The sequence below is a fragment of the Nomascus leucogenys genome, chromosome 18 (assembly GCF_006542625.1).
Source record: "Nomascus leucogenys isolate Asia chromosome 18, Asia_NLE_v1, whole genome shotgun sequence".
Classification (NCBI taxonomy): Eukaryota; Metazoa; Chordata; class Mammalia; order Primates; family Hylobatidae; genus Nomascus; species Nomascus leucogenys.
Window position 1 is genome coordinate 76,742,156 of NC_044398.1, and position 15,912 is coordinate 76,758,067.

Below are 15,912 nucleotides of genomic sequence, written 5' to 3' on the forward strand. Positions count from 1 at the left end.
CGGTAGAAGAATATTGAATTCCTACTAATAACCCTGAGAAGTCTGAAATAATGTGTTATTTTTGGAATTACTATATTACACTTCAGGCTGGCACAGCTATTTTTCAGGGAAGCAGCTGTAAAATAATAGAAAGAACAGCATGTTATGAGTGCAGTCCTGGGTTCTGGTTCTTCTGCAATTAGCTTGGTGTGCGGCCTTGGCTAAGTTATCACTTGAGCTCTCTGGGCCTGAAATGAAACATTTGAACTAAAGAATCCCTCAAGCACTGATATTCCACGATCCTGTGATGTGAATGAGAGGTGCTGTATGTAAGCCTAGTAAAGTGGGTCTGTATGCAAGCCAGTGCAAGAAGGCCATAGCTTTCAGGAAGCACACTGCAGAAATGATGTCACCACAGCTACCAGGGCAGCAGAGTCTCTTGAAGAAGGACTTGCATGACAGTTTCAGTTTTACATCCCAGCACACTAGCTTGCATCATCTTTCCCTCCAAAGACCACAAAGCGGGAAGGGAAGCATATGACAATATATGGTACTGGAGCATGTATTCTGGATGAGATAATTCTTAAGAACAGAGTTCATCTAAGCAGAAGGCAATACAAATTCACAATCTCCTGAAGATTGTGAGTGTACAGCCTAGGGAGTTTCCTCTTTGATGTTCCTCCCACTCTAGCCTAATGGCCATCCTGAAGTAGGGTCAGAGGAAGGCCCAGAAAAGGTCCCCTAGCTATATGCTTGGAGCCATTGCTCACCAATATGTGGCATGTCCCAGTTTGCCCAAGGCAGAGTCACTTGTTATATTAGTCCATTCTCGCACTGCTATAAATACCTGAGACTGGATAATTATTTATAAAGAAAAGAGGTTTAATTGGCTCACGGTTCTGCAGGCTGTACAGGAAGCATAGTGGCTTCTGCTGCTGGGGAGGCCTCAGGAAGCTTCCAATCACGGCAGAAGACAAAGCAGGAATGAGGTGTTTCACATAACGGGAGCAGTGCAAGGGGGTGTGGGAGGTGCCACACACTTTTAAACAACCAGAACTCACTATCACAAGGACAGCACCAAGTGGGGGATGGTGCTAAACCATTCATGAGAACTCCACCCCCATGATCCAGTAACCTCCCACCAGGCCTGTCCTCCAACACTGGGGACTATAATTCGATATGCGATTTGGTGAGGACACAAATCCAAACCATATCACCTATTATCTCAGATTATTATTATTATTATTATTATTATTGTTATTATCATTTTGAGATGGTGTCTCACTCTGTCACCCAGGCTGGAGTGCAGTGGTGTGATCTCAGCTCACTGCAACCTCTGCCTCCTGGGTTGAAGCAATTCTCCTGCCTCAGCCTCCCAAGTAGCTGGGATTACAAGTACCTGCCACCACACCCAGCTAAGTTTTGTATTTTTAGTAGACACGGGATTTCACCATGTTGGCCAGGCTAGTCTCTAACTAATGACCTCAGGTGATCCGCCCACCTCGGCCTCCCAAAGTGCCGGGATTACAGGCATGAGCCACTGTGCCCGGCCTCAGATAATTATTAATAGGACCTTTCTCCTCTTTAAAGTCTCCTGGCTCAGACAATAGATTATATGATCACCATAAGAGCATGCTTATTCCTAGGTCCACCCATTTGTTTTTTTAAGTAATACAATAAAATATTGTTCAAATCCCTTCACTTGCTTCATTTTCTAACAGTATCAGCTTCCATCTATTGTGTACCCACTTGCAGCATGCTCTGGGCCAAGGTTTTAGACATGAAATCTTATTCACAGCGCCTTAGAGGGTATCATTAGTCCCCTTTAGATACGGGGAAACTGAGGCTCTGAGAGGAGAAAAATAGCAGATCCAGAATTTGAACCTAGGTCTGTTGGCATCAGAAGGCTTTTGTCATTATGCTGCTCTGTGTTAAAAAAAAAAAAAAAAAAAAAAAAGAAGAAAGAAAGAAAGAAAAGAAAAAAGAAAAAAAACAGAACAAAGTATTTTTAACCTTCAAGAAAGGTATATTGTCTCATTTCTATTTTTAGATTTAGAATGATGATTAGTGAAACACTTCAGATCCTGGCATCGACAGCCATTGTGTCTTCTCTCTGTTCCTCAGTTTCCTCTTTAGGAAAATGGGACTAATAGTAGTTTCTACCTCATGGCAGGGTTGTAAGGATTAAGAACTAATATACGTAGAGTGCTCAGAACAGTGCCTGGTGCACTGCAGTCTCTTCTTAACTGTTAGTGTGATTGTCATCATCACCACCACCATCATCACGTGATCGTTTATACTTGAACGAAGTGCCCCCACTACGCATGCTTCACTAATAAAGCTCCTGCTGTCCAGCACCCTCGGCTCTTCCCAACTGCTGCACCTCAGCCCGCCTGCCAGTTTCCACTTACCTTGCCATCTGTCTCTGGTTGTATTAATTTCTCATTAACATCCTTTTGTTGTTATAATTTCAATGAGTACAAAATATGTAAGAATTTTATGTTTTTACTGCAGAAACATAGTTTTTCTCCTTCTATCTACCACCTGATTCATCCAGCTTTGAAAAACTGCAGGGCTCTGCAGCAATACTTGAAACATTATAACTTGAAGAGGTGAGAAAACAGGGGTCTCTGTGACCATTTCTCAATTTTGCAATAATTCACAGTATCACTTCACACCCTAGTCTCTTTAGCTCTGAAATGGAAAGAACAACATTTAGTTTTGAGATTCTCATACGGAAGTTATAGTCTTAAGGTAAAGAATTGGTAGATAACTATTGACTTAGGCATCATAATGGTTGAAGAACTTAAAATGTTGAGAATTACATAGAAAACATACATTTAAAGTTAAATATAATCTTTTTCTTATTACTCAAAAGAATAAAATGTTCATTGTTATATCTTATTTTCATATATGTGTATTTCTAAATTGTGTGTGTATATATAAACAAAAATGAGATCAAACTGAAGTACTGTTTTGCAGTCTGCTTTTTTCCTGTTACAAAGTACTGTAAACATCTTTCTATTCCAATAATATTCAGTTCTTTTTCAACTATTTTTGGCAGCAGAACTAATTTTCTGAAAGGAACCACCCTGCATAAGACAGATAAAATTGAAGTTTTTGAGGTTGAAAAAGGAATGTGAGAGCCAGGGCATCATCCACTCTGTCTCCCACTGGTGTTTTTCTTCCCCACCCTCCAGTTGTTGCCCCTGCTATGGTTTGGATATGGGTTGTTTGTCCTCACCAAAGTTCATGTTGAAATTCAATACCTGGTGTGATGGTGTCGGGAGGTGGGGCCTAGTAGGGGATGTGTAAGTTGTGAAGGCAGAGCCCTTTTGGGGCTCTTTTGGTAGTGAATGTGTTCACATTCTAGAGAGACTGGCTTAGTACAGGGGAATGGATGAGTTGTTATAAAGCCAGGAGGCCCTATGTTTCTCTCTTAACATATGTCTGCTTCCCCTTGAGTTTCTCCGCCATGTTGTAACACAGCATGAAATCCCTGCCAGAAGCCAGGGCCATGACCTTGAACTTCTCAGCCTGCAGAACTCTGAGCCAAATAAACCTCTTTACTTTATAAATTACCCAGTTTCAGGTGTTCTTTTGTTGCAACACAGGATGAACTATGGCATCTGAGGCATCACCAAAGAACCCTGTGGATCCAAGGATCATTACAGCATGCCATTATATATTTAACAAGCATCTCTTCGTTTAGGTTATTTCCAATTTTTTTCTGTCATAAACAACACTGCAGTGAACATCCTTATAGCTAATCTTGGCATGTGTTATTTATTTATTTCCTCAGAACACCTTTTTAGAAGCAGAATTTCTGAGTTACAGTATAAGTATAAATTTTTTAAAAAATCAGTATTGCAAAAAATGTCTTTTTAGAAAGTCTGTACAAATTAACCTACTAACCTTGGGTGTTTTCATTACAAAAAAATCTTGGCCAAATGTTTTGGTTAATGGCAAAACCAGAAAATTTAGAGGAAACACTAGATACTATTAAATAGAGGAAGAGAGACGAGAATCTGTCACCCCACCCTCTCTTTCCCCCCCATACTCCCTCCTTCCCTCAGTCTCCACTTCCCTCCCAAAGGAATTTTGTTCTTTAATGTTTGCAGAGATCTTGAAAGCAAAGGCCCTACCCTCTAAGAGCTTACGTTTTAAGGTTAAAAGATAATAAAATGTGGAGAAAAGTTTGCTCATTCCTATGAACTAGGCTTAGGACAAGTTCTAACATAGAAAACACTGTTGAAGTAGGAATTCAAGAGTCAAATGACCCTAAGAAGGTAGGCACTTTGGAGAAACATGGCTGGTAAGGGCAGATAGATACAACCTGGCCATATAATGTAGGCTTACCCACCATGATAATCATTCATTTGGCCCACTGGGCACTTGACCTATGACTTTAGTGTTCCCACTTTAATGGGAAGTCCTTAAAAAGCCATCTAGGAGACCCTTCACGAAATCACTTCCAGCTACCTGAGGGAAAAGTGCTGTTTCCAGTCATCTGCCACATCACTTACAACTCTGAGATATCATGGTGTCAATAAAATCACACTGGGTTGGGGGAGCAGCCGTGGGTGACGAAACTGTGAAATACCATCTCCTTCAAGTTGGGTAGCATTTTTTTCCCTTTTTCCTCTTAAAGAAGAAATTGGCCTAATTTTCCCAGGAGATTCTTATGTGCTTTGCATTGAATATCTTTTGAATTCAGGGAGATCTCTACAGATTTCTCTGTGGAGGGAAAAGAACTTGAGGAGAGAGTTGGTAGTGGTAACCTTGGGTACACAGCAATGCTTTACTTTTCTATTTGATTACTCCTATTTTAGTAGGTCTCTGAAGGTCTTTAAGCTAGCATTGTACCTGCACTTCAAAGAACTTCTAAATTAAACTAGAAGTCTTTCCACAACGATTTCCTAAGATATAAATCATCTGTTATACCACAGGTTACCAGAGACCCCCAACTCCAGACTCAATACTGCACCAGGGCAGTTGTACAGAACTGACTGCCTTTTTGAAAACCTGAAGCACACCTCATCTACTTGACTCTGCTTTCCTAAAGATTCTCAATGCTGGCTGCACATACATTGGCACCACTTGGAGGACTTTAGTAAGAGATGCCTGAGCCAGCCCCTGATATTTGGACACAATTGGCCTGGGGTAGGGCTGGACATCAGACTGTTTTAGGAGTTCCCCAGATGATTTTGTCAGATTCCTTTGAACCAGAGCAACTCCATCTTAAATAGGAGCTAGGTAAAATGAGGCTGAGACCTACTGGGCTGCAATCCCAGATGGTTAAGGCATTCTAAGTCACAGGGTGAGAGATAGGAGGTCAGCACAAGATACAGGTCATAAAGACTTTGCTGATAAAAAAGGTTGCAGTAAAGAAGCCAGCCAAAACCCACTGAAACCAAGATGGTCGCAAGAGTAACCTCTGGTCATCCTCACTGCTACCCGCCCACCAGTGCATTTACAAATGCCATGGCAACATAAGGAAGTTATCTACATGGTCTAAAAAGGGAAGGCATGAATAATCCACCCCTTGTTTAGCATATAATCCAGAAACAACCATAAAAATGGGCAACCAGCAGCCCTTAGGACTGCTCTGTCTATGGAGTAGCCATTCTCTTATTTCTTTACTTTCCTAATAAACTTGCTTTCACTTTACTCTATGGACTTGCCCTGAATTCTTTCTTGCATGAGATCCAAGAACCCTCTCTTGGGGTCTGGATGGGGATCCCTTTCCTGTAACAATTTCGATTACGAATCTTGAACTTTACCAAGTACTTCTCTAATTTCATCTTTCTGTCTAAGAATTGGGTTGAATTTAAAGTAGTCACTTTAAGGAAATTAAGAAAAATAAAGAGAAAGATTAGAAGAGAAAAATTTCTCCATTTTAACAATGCGTTTCACTCTCCTAAAATAAAGTATAAATATTAGGGCAAGGTCATTAACTTACCTGGAGGAAGGCCAAGCATTGGGGCAAGGACATGGGCAGTGTGGGAGGAGACAATATGACATTAAGATTGGTTTAACATATGAAACACCTTCTTACAGTGTCACTGCTAAATAGCTGGAATGGTTAAGAGCAATCGTTCCAAGCCAAGTTCTTGGCGCTTCAGAAGGCTGCCATACTTTTTCCTCTGGATCAAGCGCTTAATTACTTCATTTGTCTGAGATCTCATCGTGGAACTCATTACTAAATCCATCAGGACCTAGAGGGTGTCAGGATGATGTAGCAGTCTTATAAATTTCTTTATATTATCTAGTAATTCTTATTGTACATTAAATGCTTCAGAATGACAGGAAGATATAACTTATCATTGTGACTGGGAATGACTTTGAAAACATCTTTTTCTCCTTTTAAGAGGAGAAAAGAACAATGGAAAGAGTCTTTTAAATCTCCAAATTAGTATTTAACTAAGTTAGCACGAAACCTGTTCTCTTTCAAGCCCTTGATTGCTTTATTAGAAGTAATTGCTTATCTCGGTTTAAGAAAATTGGTTGAGACAGGTTACTTGCTTTCATGTCTCATTCATATCCACTTTATATTAAGTATTTTGAATGTATTTTTAACCTTAATGTTTTGCAGACTAGACAGGAACCTACAGAAAGAAGAGATACGTTCTTTTAACATCAATATATTACTCTTATTAAAAATATCATTCTCACTAATGTCAAATGGTCTTTTCGTACCTAATGATCTTGACAGGAACAAATACAACCATGTGGATTTGGAATCAGGAGAGAATAGGGTCATTTATCTGTGGTGCTGTAGGAGAGACATTTTCTTTTTCAATTTTCTTCTCCGTTTTCTTATTACAATTACTGTTTGGGTTCATTATGACAGCTCCCATCATTATGACTGTTCCAGCTCACAAGCTGGAGGAAGATTAATGGTAGAAGAAAGTACAGTCTTTGGCATCAGAGTTACATCTAGCTGTTAATATAACAGAGTAGAAATACATGAAATCCATTTATAAGATTTATGCTTGTGATGGAGAAAGTAGTACAGGTATAAAATGTCAAGATGTAGAACCTGAAATGTTGGCAGGTAGCATGCAAATTTCAATCCCTTATTCATTCACTCATTCTTTCAACAAATCTTGAGCATTAATTATGCATTCATCTTGTACACTGAGCTTGAAAGGAACTCTAATAAGACCCAGCCTGATAAGGGATGTGGGATGAGAAGTATGCACACGGTGGCAGTTGGGGATAGAGGGCTTACTTATCTGGTTTTGACCATTCTGAAGACTTGAGTTTTGATTCTGATTATCTGGTGGGAAGCTCTGGGTCTAGGTGTCTATTATAATGATAACTAGTTTGTTTGTTTGTTTTTAACACAAAGCTTTGTTGTGAATAACCAAATCTACAAATGAAAACTGTATATTTACTAATTCATACTGTAGTACAGAAACAATAAAAGCTCCACAGTGAGTCAATACAAGCCTCTAATTTCTCCTCACCTAAGAAATTCTTCTTTAACTGTTGTAATTCTTCTTTAACTGTTGTAACAATGAGAAAAGTTTGGTGCAGGCTGGGTTACTTTCTTCCAACATAGTAGTGTGTCCATGTAGTTGCCTCCTTTGATGTTTTTAGAGATGCTTTCCTTGTTGCAGTTCCCTTGTAACTAATTTCAGAGAGTTAAACTTTGTTTTTTTAACCTTGGGAAGGTCTGCTGTAGGTCTTGTTTATGGGAGCACTCCAAATGTTCCCTCTGTGGGATTTTCTTTCTCAGCCCTATAGCTTTGGGTGGGGTGTTCTAAAAACCTTTGAAGCAGAAGAGTCATTTCCTGTTTGGAGGCCTAAGTGTAAAGAAAGCCCTTTGTCATTGCTCAGAAATGGGGAGTCCATGACAATTGTTGTGCAAGAGCATTCAACACTCACCCAGGTAGAAATGGGTAGATGGGGATGTTGCCCTTTAATCACTTCTTGCTCAACATCATGCAGGTTATAATCAGCACCATTCTAGGCACTGGAGATGCAACAAAAGGCAGTGTTCCTAGCCCCAAGGAGCTTATAGTCTGGTGAGGGAGTCAGACAATTATGGAACCATGTGACTAGTGCTATGATAGAGGTATGCAGGCAGGGGGTGGGTGCCATGGGATCATAGAGGAAGGTTACTTAATCCAGAAAAGTTCAAAGCATTTAAAGTTTTGTTAAGTAGCACAATTTTTTGAAAGTTGATTACTCCAAAATAATCTGGGAACTTTCTCTAAGATATTTTGTAGTTCTATATTAAAATATATACATATATATGTAAATATAAAATAATGAATAAGTTTTGTACCATGTTTGTTAAGGTAGCATTTTGTTATTATTCAATTTCATTAACCTTTAAAATGTGAGATCTATCAGTAGGCAGTCAGGGAAGTTTTCCTACGAAGATCTTACCAAAGCTGAGACCTACAGAACAAGTGTCAGTAAGCCAGAGAAAGCCAAAAAGGGGAGAGGGTATGTTCTGTAAAGGGAAACAGCACATACAAAGGCTGGGAGAGGTAGGGCGTGGTGGCTCATGCCTGTAATCCCAGCACTTTGGGAGGCCAAGGTGGGTGCGTCACCTGAGGTCAGGAGTTTGAGACCAGCTTGGCCAACATCGTGAAACCCCGTCTCTACTAAAAATACAAAAATTAGCTGGTGTGGTGGTGCATGCCTGTAATTCCAGCTACTTGGGAGGCAGAGGCAGGAGAATTACTTGAACCCAGGAGGCGGAGGTTGCAGTAAGCTGAGATGGTGCCATTGCACACTAGCCTGGGTGACAGAGCAAGACTCCATCTAAAAAAAAAAAAAAAAAAAAAAAAAAGGCTGGGAGACAAGAAGCAGTGGGTTGGGAAAGCTGGGTTAGTGCTTCCCAACCTGCATTGAAGAGGGAAGCCTAGAAGTAGGATGGAAGGGGGTGGAAGAGTAAGCAGGGCTATGACAGTGGAGAACCGTATATGTTCAACAAGGAGTCCAGGCTTTATCCTGAAGCCAATGGAAGAAGAAGGGATAATAAAGGCATTTGAACAGGACTGAGGTAAGATTCGATTTTTGGAGGATGAATTGGAAGAAAAAGACTGGAGGCAGGAAGACCGAGGGGACGCTGATGTAATAAACCAGGGAAGAGAAGATGGCAGTGTGAACTTAGGCAAGGGTCGTGGAGACCTGAAAGAGATGACGGACTAGACAGTTACTTGAACTGGATTTGGTGACTGGCCAATGAGGGGATGAGAAAGAGGGGAGAATCCTATTCCACCTTGGCCACAGCCTGTGGGTCCAGGATGTTTTGTAGGTAGAAATGAGTTTTAGATATATGAGTCTAATTATACATATTTTAGGTAAATTTGCTGTAGAGACCAAGATAGCTTTTCCTTTCAAATCTCTACTGTATGAAATCACTTTCTAGCTTAGACATCTTAAAATGCAAATCTCAGGAGGCTTACTTCCCCTGGGAGGTACATCTGTTCTTTCTACCAGTTGGCGTGGGTTTTGGACCTTGTTATTTTTGGATCAGTTACAGTCTCCCTGCCAGCTGAGGGCACATAACGTTTCATTACTGGCAATACTGGAGTCAAGGAGCCCTGCCTATCCTAACTCTAGGTCTGGAGTTAGAGCCCATTGAGTCTGTGGTAGTTCCTTTTGCTTTTGATATTTAGTAGGAAAACTGAGAGGATATTGAATTTCATTAACACTTCCTTAGAAGCACGTTTCCTTAGAAGCACATTTCCTTAGAAGCATGAATATTGCTTGGATTCTGAACACTCTGAATCTTCACCAAGAGAAGAAACAAAATGCTGTGGCAAAAGGGTAGGAGTTGTCTTTGGTTCTCCTTTAGCTCCAGTCCATTTCTTGACATAAGCTCCCTCCATCCTTGCAGACCTACCCCCCATTCGGTATCTATTGACCTTCATTGTGCCCTAACCTGCCTTCCCCTTCCCTTTTCTTGATAATTTTACATATTTTGCCTTTCCACGTTGAACTATGTGTATCCCCTTCCTCCTCGGCCCTCCCCACCATAATTGTGCTGTTGTATTTCATCCATAAGACAGGCACTCTGCCCTATTCCAGCTCTTAAACCCTAGTGTGCTTCAGAATCACTGGAGATGCTTATTAAACTCCTGGGCCACTCATCCTGTGTTTCTGAATCAGGAGTGCTGGCCAGGGCCTAGGAATCTGCATTTTAACAGAAGGTACCCTCCCCGGCTCCAGGTGATTCTGACTTGGTAAGGAGACCACTCTTTGAGCAACCCCACACTCTGCTGTAGCAGAACAGCCCTGCTTTTTGGTCAGGAGACCTGGGTTTAGTTCCAGTGATGCCCTCCACCGGTCCTGTGGCTTTAGGGAAGTCACTTCAACTCCCTGGGCTTCTATTTCCTCATCTAAATCCTGGAGAAGCAGGGAGATACATTACACTAGAGACCTAAACTCCCTTGCCCCATGGCTTTCCCTTCTTTCCTGGCTAGAAAACCCCAAATCTGGATGGCTCTACTGTCTGCCTTCTCTTCCCTGCACTCAGGCTACTGAATGTGCTGAGAGAAAGTCACAGGCCCAGGCCAGTGGTGCTGCCCAGACTAGCTTTCAACACCATGCAAAGGATCACGGCCCTCCTCCTGTCAGCAAACTCTCTCCTGCCTTACCAAATGCTCTTCTTTCTCCTCAAATGTCAGGCCCAGCCATTCCTCCTGCATCTTAACATGTGAACTTACCTTTCAACCTACAGAGAAAGTAGAAGCCACAACAGGAAATCCCTTAACGTCCTACCACCACACCTGCAAATGCACCAGCTTCTATACCTGTCCTTTCCTGCTTCCTTCTATTGCATTGTCTCTCCTCTGGGATACATCATTTTTATCTCAGATGCTCTGGATCTTGCTCTTTCAGGTTCCTCTGTCTCTCCTGTATCTTCCACCTCTTCCCCTCTTCAGTTATATTCCTACCACCCAGAGATTTGTGCTGTTAGCATATTGATATAATCCTTTCAGGTTTTTAAAAATATGTGTAAGAGTACATTTTATTACACCTCATTGGAATTTTTATCAATTAAAGTTCAAAATGGAGTAGCGGGAGCAGAGTTACTGTTATGGGACTTATAGGAATTGGGCCTTACAACTGTGGGAGGAGAGAAATGAAGTCCCGAGATGAGAAAATTGGAGGAAGAGAGCAGTCATTTGTCAGTCATCTGAGAAGCCAGGCGTTTCCTCCTGGATTATCCAGGTGGGTCCAATGTGACAACAAGCGTCCTTGTAAGAGGGAGGCAGAAGGATGTGACTACAGTAGGAGGAAATGTGATGACAACTGGAGCCACGCGAGGATGGGGACCTGAGCCAACACATGCAGGTGGCCTCCAGAACTTAGAAAAAGCAAGGGAATGAATTCTCCCCTAGAGCCTCCAGAAGATACCAGCCCTGCTGACACCTTGCTGTTAGCCCAGAGAAACTGATTTCAGACATCTGGACTCCAGAACTGTAAGAAAATACATTTGCATTGTTTTAAGCCACCAAGTTTGTGGTAATTTGTTGTAAGAGCCCTAGGAAACAAATGCACATATCCAGCCACAAAGGGAGACTACCAAGGGAGCATCTCTGGAGAAGTCTGTTGAAAGCTGCTGCCTCTGTAGTTATGTGCTCTAGGGATCTGCAGGCATCTGGTGCTGGGCCTGGGACCACTGTTGGTTGGTCAGCAGGGCTAGAAACAAGAAGACCTGGACACAGAGTGGAGGAGAACTGGACCCCACTAGACACTCCTTTGTCTGTCCTTACTACATCTGACTGAAAATACCTGCAGAAAGCAATGGTCACTTTGTCACCTCTAAATTTCACACAAACTCCTCTTGAGCCAGCTTTAGCCCATATAGGGAACAGAACTCTGGGACCCATAGTTTCCACCTTAACCAAGTTGACACAGCACATTCCAATATAGGATCGTATGGTTTTATTGGTTTCCCACCATACTGAACATTATGGCAAGAGCAGTTTACTATATCGTGGGATATTCTTCCAAACTAATTTAGAAGAAATTCTGATGAACCATTATTTATTTAACTTTCCTTCTATTATTGTTAACTTAGGATGTTTTCCATTTTTCTCTGTCACAAACAGTGCTGCAGCAGCTCTCTGTGCATACAAATATTTGTCAGTATCTCTGACATTTCCTGGGAATGGATTCCTAGAAAGGAGATTACTAAATTAAAGGAAGTGAATTTCTACGGAGCTTGATGATTCCTGCCAAACTGCTTTCCAGAAGTGATGTATCAGTTTTCATTCCTATTAACATTGGGCTCAGGCCAGCATTGAATATTATATTTTAAATCTTTTCAAAGAGACATTTCTTGACTATCTCTGATGCTGGTGATCATTACTGGCTCAGGAATTGGATGTAAAGTGAGCTAGCTGGACTGGTGACACCTTCCTTTTACCTCCGTGGGTTCCTACACCTTCAGAAGCTGCACCCTTGATGAAAGGGGACAACCTGTTCTGGTGAGGAATCTAGCATCTTTCAGTCAAGAACTTTGGGGAAGTATGTTGCTTAAAAATTAAATACATCCTCAGTAAACACGTTACGCACAAGAAAAACTGCTGTTCCTATATCAGAAATATAGAAACTGAAATAGAAAGCAAGTGACTTTCCCAGGTATAGCTAGCAAGTCCCTAGCAGAGTCACACTTAGCATTTACTTTCCTAAAATTTTCCATCATGATTTAAGACATTTCAAAGCATCTATATTGTGCCAAAAATTAGATTCTGCATCACACATAGGAAAGCACAATTTTTGGCTTATTGCTTAAATGCTAAATCACATTAATTGGCTGTTTCCCATTGCAAATATTTGAATTAATAAGGATCTTTTTAATCACACATAATTTTAAATGATCTCTTTGATTTTCAGCTTTGCTGCAACACAGATGGAACAAAAACAAAATTGTATAAAGCTGAAGTGACCCAAGGAGAAAACCTCTCACATAGATAATTTTGTGCAGAGAGTGAGTAAGCAGTCTATGCCACATCTTTCCCCAAATTTATATTTTAGCTGAAATGTAATGGTTAGACAGATAGTCAGTAATTGATACAGTGAGAAATTAGTTCTGACTTATCTTTTCTCCAAACTGCAAAGTGTATTTTTATATACAATTTCAGAATGATAATAAAATGATCTAGTTTCCACTTATCAAAATGAGCGATGCTGAATGTCTGATGACTGGCTTGCTTTTTGAAATCTTATTTTAGAGTTATCAGACTGTCTGAGATCTTTGGGAAACTTCTGCATTAAGTGAGCCAATTGGCAAATAAACATCACTTAACATGTACAAAACTGTACAAGGCTGAGATACAGGGGATGCGGCAAGGATTATCACTGGTTATCTCAGAATGGTCTCTGAACCAGCAGCATCAGCAGCACCTTGGAACTAATCAGAAATGCTTACCTTACACGTAATGGATCAGAAACACTACGGAGAGGCTGGGCAGTTATGTTTTAACAAGCCCCATGATGTACTCTAAAATTATCTAAGAATTCTGATCCCAAGAAACAACTGAAAACACACACACACACACACACACAGGAGTCAGCTCTGGAAAAGATGAAATATTGTGTCATTAGCATATCAGAAAATTTGAAGAAGCTCTGAAAGAGCAAAGCTGATGTGTTCACATTGGCAGAGGAAACCATAGCCCAAATAATGTAGAAAAAAATATATTAGTAAGGGAATGAGAATGTTTCAGGAGGAACTCCAGAATAGGAGAATACTAAAAATGGCAGGGGAAAAAAAATAAAAAAATAAAAAAAATCAAAGAAATAATGTAAGAAAAATTCCCAGCAGAAGCCACAGCCGCCAGGAGCCCTGTACTCTCAGCCATGGTGAATCCCACCGTGTTTTTCCACATTCCAGTGGACAGCGAGCCCTTTGGCCGCGTCTCCTTCGAGCTGTTTTCAGACAAGTTTCCAAAGACAGCAGAAAACTTTCGTGCTCTGAGCACTGGAGAGAAAGGATTTGGTTATAAGGGTTCTTGCTTTCACAGAATTATTCCAGGGTTTATGTGTCAGGGTGATGACTTCACACGCCATAATGGCACTGGTGGCAAGTCCGTCTATGGGGAGAAATTTGATGATGAGAACTTCATTCTAAAGCATACAGGTCCTGGCATCTTGTCCATGGCAAATGCTGGATCCAACACAAACGGTTCCCAGTTTTTCATCTGCACTGCCAAGACTGAGTGGTTGGATGACACGCATGTGGTCTTTGGCAAGGCGAAAGAAGGCATGAATATTGTGGAGGCCATGGAGCGCTCTGGGTCCAGGAATGGCAAGACCAGCAAGAAGATCACCATTTCTGGCTGTGGACAACTCTAATAAATTTGACTTGTGTTTTATCTTAACCACCAGACCATTCCTTCTCTAGCTCAGGAGAGCAGCCCTCCACCCCATTTGCTCGCAGTATCCTAGAATCTTTGTGCTCTCGCTGCAGTTCCCTTTGGGTTCCATGTTTTCCTTGTTCCCTTCCATGACTAGCCGGATTGCAGAGTTGAATTAAGTTTATGATTATGAAATAAAAACTAAATTACAAAAAGAAAGAAAAATTCCCAGAGCTGAACAATGACACGTTTTCAGGTTAAAAGTACCCACAAAATGCTAAGCAGGTTGGAATAGACACATCTTGATGGAATTTCAGACACTAAGGATGAACAGAAAGTTTCTAGAGAGAGAGGAGAAAAAAGAGATTACTTAAACAGGAGAATCAGTTTGGCATCAGAATTCTCATCAGAAATGCTGAAGACCAACAAGCACTAAGGAATCACTTCAAAAATTTATGAAAAAAGTATTTTGAACGAAGTATTGGGTTCCTGGAAAACTAACATTCAAGTTAGAGGGCAACAAGAAAATCACAATTTTAAGTGCAAGAAAGTCTTGTTGCATTAAAGAATTTACGAAGGGGTTAAAGTTTAAAAATATTGAGCCAGCTGGGAAACTGTATTTTAGTTTGAGAGAAAGAAATGTTTGGATTACTGTCAGAATAATTCCCAAGAGAACATTTAGCAAAATTACACGTTTTTAAAAACAAAAGCAAGAATAAAAGAGAGAGAGAGAAAGAGGAAGAGGAAGGAAGGAAGGAAAGGGAGGGAGGGAGGAAGGAAGTAAGGAAGGAAAGGGAATGAAAGGGAAGGAAAGAAGGAAGGGAAGGAGGGAGGGAGGAAGGAAGGAGGGAGGAGAGGAAGGAGGAGGGAGGAAAGGAAGGGAGGGAGGAAGGAAAGGAGGAAAGGGAAGGAAAGAAGGAAGGGAAGGAAGGGAAGGAAGGAGGGAGGGAGGGAGGAGAAAAGGAGGGAGGGAGGAAGGAAGGAAGGAAGGAAAATTTAGGAACAAGTTCAGATTTAGCAGCTTAGTTAAGTGGCAGAGAAAAGCTATTACCCTCTGATATCCATTTAGTGGCTTATGTGAAATGAACCGGTTTTGAAGTCCAGTTTCTTCCACGTGGAATTTTGGGTTTTATATGCACAGCAAGTGTGGCTAGTACTGCATCCTTGTCCTCCCTTCCATGGCAAGGGCAAAGGGCAAAAAACAGATGGACTTCCCTAAAGATTCATCATTGTCACCAGAAGAATAGCTGGGTTTCCTATAAGAGACTAGATGCCGTCTTCCTTTATTTATGCAACTGGGGGACAGGAAAGGTATTGTTTGTTCTGTGCATCAGTAGAGCACTGGTTTCCTCGCATACCCATATAGAACAGCTGGTTGTACTCACTTTGTCTCCCTTATTCCGGCATACAGAGAGTGTACAACTCAGCCATTCAGTGACAGTAGTTTTTTGACCCTGAAATATGTAAACAGAAGGATGGTCCAAAGGAATCACGAAGTAATCCTCTCATAAAAGTAGTAACAGCTAGCTTTGTGTACAGATAGATTTCACATAATTCTGATGCAAGCTTCACAAACAGTCCCATGAAGTGAGAAAGAAAT

The 15,912-nt window shown here is 41.1% G+C and overlaps 1 pseudogene; it reads left to right on the forward strand.

Annotated features, from left to right (window-relative positions):
• The first annotated feature begins 13,803 nt into the window (after window positions 1–13,803).
• On the forward strand, window positions 13,804–14,366 carry LOC100604222 (annotated as a pseudogene).
• Window positions 14,367–15,912: the final 1,546 nt, after the last annotated feature.